Below are 8,095 nucleotides of genomic sequence, written 5' to 3' on the forward strand. Positions count from 1 at the left end.
AGAACAGAGAGAGAGAGAGAGAGAGAGAGAGAGAGAGAGAGAGAGAGAGACAGAGACAGAGACAGAGACAGAGACAGACAGAGAGCGAGACAGAGAGAGAGAGATTGAAAGTGGACCCAGAGGAAAGTGGAGTAGGACTAGGCATAACTGCTGCCCCAGCCAGTGGATGATGGGTGGGTTTTGCTTCACTTACACCATCCAAATCTCAAACAAGAACATGTGTTGTGGACTACAACTGGAAATAGAGATAAAGTGAAATTCTAAAAATCCAATTCAGTCAAGGCAAGTAAATACACTGAAAAGCTAACACAGAGCATTTAAAATCCAGTCTCTTGACAATTGTCAAGTGTAAAATACATTGTTATGAACTACAGTCCATCTTGTATAATAAACATTGGAACTTACTCCTAACTAAAATTGTGTCTCCTTTAACCCATATTCCCTCAGTCCTCCTCCTCCCACAACTCAAAATACTTCCTCTATCTTCAAAAGGTTTCTGTAAGATTGGTATTGTATATGGTAATGTGTTTGTCCAGTACTGGGATTACAAATGTGTTTTTATACTTTTTCCCCCTGCCCCATCAGCAACATCCTATGCCCCCTGACACAAACATACTGGATTTCATGCATTCTGTCATTTATGTTAAAGCCTATGAAGTAGAGTTAGTGGTCCTAGACGTCCCTTGGTGCAAGTTCATCTACTGTGGTCTAGCCACCCTATCAAGAGTCACTCCTTTAAAGGAGATCAGCTCTCCCTCACCCAGCAGTAAATAGTTGCCAATAGTTTTTTAAGACTGGGGCCTGCCATCCATGTCCACAGTTCTATGCTGAGTATTTGTCTGCTTCAGTTTGCATGGGTCTTGTGCATGCTGATACCATTGCTATAAGTTTATATGAGCAAGGTCCCACCTGTAAGACTATTTCCATGTGCTCATGTACCTTCTCCCCTGGCTCTTACAATATTTCAGTCCTCTCTTCTCCAATGGTCCTTGAGCCCTAGGTGGGTGAAGTTTAATATAGGAGTCCTGTCCAAGGACTCTTGCTCTGTCGGCTCTTATTCTCTATGTTTTTGGCCATTTGTGGCCCTTTGTGTTCATTGCCCTCTGTTGCATGAAGGAGCTTCACTGACAAGAGTTGAGAGATGCATTAGTATCCTCTCTATTCCTTGTTCCACTATGTTCCATGAGCCTTATTTGTAGAGGTTGCATTGTAGATGTGTCACTTAGGGTTGGGTATTTCACAGACAATCTCTATGTGTGACCAGTTGTGAAAATCTGTAATAGTCTCTGTCCGTTACAAAAGAAGCTTCTAGTGAGTGGTAACTAGCATACTTGTTTGTAAATATAAGAATCCATATTTAGCACATAGTAAGAAATTACATTTATCTAGGGATGTGACAATCTTAGGGTTTTCTCTAGGATCTATGACCTCTCCAGTCATGTGTATTTGGCTATGTTTACAGTGCCACACATGTGTTTCATCCCATTGAGTAGGCTTTAAGTCCAATTAGGTAGCTATTGACTACTCCCAAGATAAAAGTACCATTACTACCCCAATATAGTTTGCTGTCCCGGTCATTGTTGTGGTTATTAGGGCTTAGGGGTTGGACTATTAATTGATATTCTCCTTTCGCACCTTGCATAGTGTTCTCCAGATCTGTAAGAGCTACCCTTTAGGGAGGTGGCTGCCAGGTCAGTTCTAGCTCCCCTTATCTTTCACCTTGCACAAAAGTCAATTCCAAATGGATCATAGACCTCAATGTGAAACCTGAAACTCTGAAAATGTTAGAAAAAAACATAAGCAGTACCCTACAAAATATAGGTATAGGAAAGAATTCTCTAAATCAAATATCAATTGCTCAGGAATTAAGGTCACCCATCAATAAGTGGGACCTCATTAAACTAAAAAGCTTCTGTATAGCTTTGAACAAAAGAAACAACCAAGGAAGTAAAGAGAAAACCCACAGAGTGAAAGAAAATCTTCACCACTGACATATCTGATAGAGGTTTAACATCCAGAGTATATACAGAACTAAAAAATACCCCAAGAATCTAGAAAATAAATGACCCAATTAAAAGATGGGCTATGGATCTGAACAGAGAGTTCCCAAGAAAAGCAATAAAGATGGCTAGGAAACACCTTAAAGTGTTCAACATCCTCAGTAAGTAGGAGAATGCAAAATAAAAACACTTTAAGATTTCATCTTACCCCAGTCAGACTGGCTAAGATCAAGAAAATGAATGATACCAAATGCTGGAGAGGATGTAGAGAAAGGGAACACTCATTCACTGCTGGTGGGCTTTCAAACTCATGCACCACTACGGAAAGCAGTGTGAAGCACTCTTTAAAAACACTTTTTAATGACAACTAAGCTATCATTCTCCAGACTAGATTGGTATTATTGTCTGAAAGATCTTATCAGTGAAACCATGACAAAGTTTTTCTTGTGACAATCTTTTTTTTTTTTAATTTATGCTCAAGAGATGTGGGACCATAGGAGAAGAGTATTATTAAGAGAGAAATGGGAAAAATGGGGGCACCTTAAATGGGGAAACCATGGTGGAAGGGTTAGGCAATGTGAGAGATAACGCCTAGCTAGTTTTTAAAAACCAGAGAGAACCATATTAGTACAACAACCTACTGACAAATTATACATACAACTAGATCAAGGAATATAATATCTGTCTAGGTAAGGTTTATCTGAGAATGTTTGGTCTTTCCCCAAGCTTTATCTACATGGCACATGGTAATTAAAAGTATCAGACAGGTGGAACTAACCTTCTTGGATGTTTAACAGCCATACTTGGAGGCCTATACTAATTTGGTCAGAGAGACATAAAGGAAGTTTTTGCTCCTTCCCCTGTAGGTCAACTAAGTTCCAGGGGACTATGAGCATCTCTCAAAATATCCTGTAACTGTGGTGAGTCACCTGTCCTTTTGATCAAGAAGTCCATGGAGACCCCACCAGACAGAGTTGAACCAGTTTCCAGTCTACAAAGAGGAGGGTCAACACAGAGGAAACATTTCCTCCATGCTTCCAAGTGAAGCCAGCCATGGTTGAGCAGGACCTTTGGCTTATCTTCACATAGGTGGAACTGGTAAAAGAAAGGAGCCAGGGGCTCCTCCCAAGCCCATGTGACCCCTGAGGAACAGATCCTCAAACGGCCTTAAGAGTAAAAATAAATTGGTTTATTTGGGCCAACTGTAGGGTCTTAAACACCCAAAAGGAAAGTATAACCAAAGATTAAAGGGGTCAATATAATTTTAAGAGTCCATATGTATAGCTAAAGGCTACATAACAAGAAACAATGCCAGACAGGAGATTCCTTCCTCTGAGTTGTTGGCCAGGGTGGTCCAAGACACTCCCAGATAGTAACCAATCATAGAACAGGGAAAATGAACAGGAGACCCCAATTTTATCTAAAGGAATATTGACAACTGATTGCTGCTAGATATGAAACCGCTGATCTTCCTAAAACAAGGATCTCTAGATAAGCTGACTAGATTCAGTGGATGGACAAGCACTGGGGAATGTCAAGGGGCACTGATAACACAGTGTACAGTTATAGGGGTGACAGAGTATATGGGCTTCAGTGGGAGGGGGAAGGCTATGGGAGGGTGCCATTTGGGAAGTGGGTATATAGACGAATAAGGTTGTTTGAGATGTTCTATATGATACACACATTTTAAAAATGAGTTATATTAAGGAGGAAGCACAAAAATTTACTTCATGTTAATTAGTAGAGGTGATAAACATTACCATTGAAATCTACCTGATTACTTTATATCCATACTCAGGTGCCAAGGATCCAAGTGTAACCACTGTGACTAGTAATAATCAGATATATAGAGATTAGAGACAATGTGCAAACATCTAAGTGTTAAAAATGAGTCTTTCTGTAGGAAACAGTGTATTTTAAAATGAAATGGAGATCTTTTTTAAAGGTTAAAAACTCATTCAATTTTATGTCTTATAGGGTTTATACTGAGTTCAATATTGTATAACTGTATTAATTCAACTGTGAACCTAAAAAATATAGCCACTTTTGAAAGAGATGTATCTTTGCTCTGGAAATTGTTATTGAATATGTTAAAGCTGTAATGAAATGCTTATAAAAAATTTATGCATTCAGTTGCATTAATGGTTATAGAAATGTTTAGATTTCTTGTGCCAGTCTTATAAATTACCTTGCTATGCATACCACTTTTTTACATCAGGAACCAGAACTTCAGCCTGAAAGCCATGCACATTTATAAATAAAGTTTGACTGGTGCACAGTGAGCCCTACTCATTATATATGATATGTTGCATGGTGTGGCTGCCTTTCTACTATAGCAGGAGATCTAAACAAGCATGGCTATGTAACCCAGAAAGCCCAGAATATTCATATGTAGCCCTTTACAGGAAAAGGTTGGCCCATTTATGATTCTTCCCTTCTAAATTATCGAATTTATTTGCAAAAAGCTGTTGATTCTCGTTTCTTATCGTGTGTGTGTGTGTGTGTGTGTGTGTGTGTGTGTGTGTTTGTACACATATGTACACATTCATGTGCTTTTGGAGGCCAGAAGTTGACAAGGAATGTCTTCCTCAATGATTCTCCATTGAACTTGGAACTTGCTGATTTGGCTACACTGGCTGGTCGCAAGTCTAGGGATCCTCCTGTCCCTGCTTCCCGGGGCTGGGGTTCCCCGCTTCCCCGGAGCTTGGGTTACAGAACAGCACCACCAGACCTACCTCTTACATGGGTGCTGGGGCTTGACCTCAGGTCCTCACACTTGTGCAGGAAGCACTTTCCTGACTGAGCCATCTCTTTAGCCCCTCATTTCTCATCTTTCGTTATCTATAATACTCAGAGGAATTGCTCCATTTTCATCCTTGATTAGTAACATGCTTTTCTTCTTGACCAGTCTCACTAAAAGTCATTAATTCACCTTGGCTCAATTTTCTGTTACATTAATTCACATTTGTATGCTTAGCAATTCTTTCCATCTTCTGAATTTATTTTCAAATCATTTTTCTAATTCCTTGAGATATAAGCTTAGATATAAACTGATTTTTTAATCTTTCTGTGTTCTAAAATGCACATTTTAGAGCATATGTTTCCTTTTAAGAACATTAGCTGAATTCCACAAGTTATGTCATAAACTCATTATCTTCAGTCCAAAGTATTTTCTAATTTCTATCACGGTTGTTTTCATAAACCAAACATTTGCACGCTATCTCTTATTTTTCTGTTATTGATTACTACTTTAATTTCAATGTGATCCCAAAATATAATCTGTGATTAAAAGAATGAGACAGCATATCCCCAACTTTGAAAATGAAACAACTTGTCATTCACTCTATTGAGTTCACTATTACTATAAAAATAGACAAGCTGACACAGCATAAAGCTACTATGGAAACTTAAAATCTACTTTCTTGGCAATTTTCAAGAATTCATCAAGACAGTGTGGTAGTAAAGTATTAATAAATATATCAATAAATAAATAATTTAGAAAACCCCAAACGGCATTTTACTGTTAGAAATTTAATTTTGGTGCAGACACAAAGCAAGACAATTAGGAAATGGGAATTTTTTTCAGCAAGTGTGCTGAGATGGCTGAGCAGCAATGTGAAAAGAAAAAGAGGAACTGGCTCCTACCACATGCTATACACAAAAACTAATATGAAATGAACAACACTTAGATGTATGATGTAAAACCGTAACAGTTTTAGAAGTACAAGAAACCCTCTTCATGTCCTAGAGGTAAGCAAATATTTCTTAGAAAATAAAAGCAATAATTTTTCTTAATTTGATACATTATGCTTTATAAAAATGAAAATTTTCTATTCAAACAGTCCACTGGGTATCTTATTCAAGATACATAGAAACATGTTAATACACACATAAAAATCATTTGCAAGAATATACACATTAAGGGGAATCGGAAGCACCATTCAAAACATAACCAGGCAGCCCTGGTGGAAAGAGATGGGCAGTCCTATCACTAGGACAACCTCTGAGCAGTCACAAGCCTCAAATCCAGTTATAGTTTTGGTGCAACAGTGATTGTTCTGGCAGATAGGTTAGCAGTGGAGAAGAATCCCATGTAGTCATTCAATATGATTCTGAGGGCAGTGGCTAGGAGCCATTTTGAGGGGGATCTTATTGTTTAAAACTGAGCTATCTTGCAGACTGAAATTGTGAATAAAGACAAACATAAAATGCTAGAAAATAACCTAAATGAATCAAAATTTAAAATATAGTACAAAGCAACATCAACAGACTCCACAATGCAGAACAAAGAATATCAAGGATAGAGAACAAGATCAAGGAAATATTAAATTGAAACATCAATAAAGAAAAAAGATCATGTGGCCCAGCAAGATGACTCAGTGAGTAAGGGCCCTTGCCACCAAGCCTGATGACCTGAGTTCAATCCCTGGGACCCACATAGTGGAAAGAGACTTGACAAGTTGTCCTCTGACCTCCACATGCACACTATGGTGTGCACACACAACCCTCCATGCATACACAAAATAAATAAATGCAAAAAAAAATTCTAAGGAAAAAAATGAGCATGACTACAATGTTTAAGAAATAAGGGATAGGAAACAGAGTCCTCCAGGCTTCTGGGAACTTGCTCAAATGAACTTAAAGCAAAGATGGCAGCATGCACACGACCCATGCAGACTCAGTCAGACAAAAACCAGCAAAGAGCTGGGGAAACAGGTAGGAGACCCCAACTTTAGCCGAGGAACTATTGGCAGCTGATACTGCTGGGTGAGGAAGAGTTGATATTTAAGGGAGCGACTCTAGAGAGGCTGGCCAGGCTCCAGTGGATGAGCTCATACTGAGGGACATTTAGGTGTACAAACTTGACTCGATAGGGCTTAACATAAATGACAGAATGCATGAAATGAGGTGGGAGGACTATGGAAGGGTGCAGATGGGGGAGGGGTCTAAATATGATTAAGATTATTGTATGAAATGCACAAAAATTCAAAAAATACATTGAAGGGGAAAAAACATAAAGAATATAATCTACACCAAACATAAGAATCTACAGAAGGATTCTAGACAAGAACTGATGGAAGAGAAAAATCTATTCAATGAAATTACAGAAGAAAATTTCCTAAGTCTAGAGGAAAAAAAAAAAAAAGACACTCCCACACAAGACATTCAGAACCCTAAATAGATATTCCAAGAAGAACCTCTCCGTGGCATATTACAGCCAAGATGTCAAAGGTACAAGCAAAGAAACAACAGTGAAAGCTAGAAGAAAAAGAAAACTCTCATACAATGGCAAACATATCAGAGTAACAGTAGACTTCTCATCAGCAATCCTAAAAGCCTGGAAATCGTGGGCTGATAAAATAACGTGATTAATGGTAGGGTAGAGAGAATTAAAGAATACAAATAAAATACTAATGGTCTAATCTAGGTACAAATGTCCAGATTATTCACTAGAACTTTGCATTGAAGAAAATAAGGCTAACACTAAAGACCTTAGAAAAAGCCATGTGAAAACCTACTACTGCAGATGCTTCCTAAAACATACACACATTAAAACAAAAGGATTTAAATTGAATTACCTCCTGGGGGTGGGGGATAAGTTTCCCAGACACCATAGGCTAACAAATAAAAAGCCTAACGCCAAAAATGGGCTATCTGTTTTTGAGCTGTCAGTCAGTGGTCCCACAGACCCCTCCAACACTACAGTCTATTGCTATTGCTCTTGGTTATTCTTTATTCTTGATAGCAAAATCCTATTGCTGACAACACATATTTGACTTGGGAAAATCAAGCTGGTACCAAGCTGGAAGCTTTATTCCTACTGGCTAGACTTCATAGTGCTGGAAGGTTCTATGCACGCTTCCAGAGGAGAAATGTCATCAACAGTCTTATCCTGTTGTGAATATCAGGAGCCACAATAATGACTAGGTTTGGTAAGAAATGCCAACTGGTGCAATACTGCCATGAATGTTACAGGAGTAACCAATCACTTTTTAAAATTGTATTTAAAGCCTGCTCCACAAGATGGAATGTATGCTTGGTACCCTTAACTTGGGTGGGGGGGGGGGGACGGGGGCGGGGTGGGGCATAGGCCC

Source organism: Nannospalax galili, unplaced genomic scaffold (assembly GCF_000622305.1).
Source record: "Nannospalax galili isolate Female #2095 unplaced genomic scaffold, S.galili_v1.0 scaffold415, whole genome shotgun sequence".
Classification (NCBI taxonomy): domain Eukaryota; kingdom Metazoa; phylum Chordata; class Mammalia; order Rodentia; family Spalacidae; genus Nannospalax; species Nannospalax galili.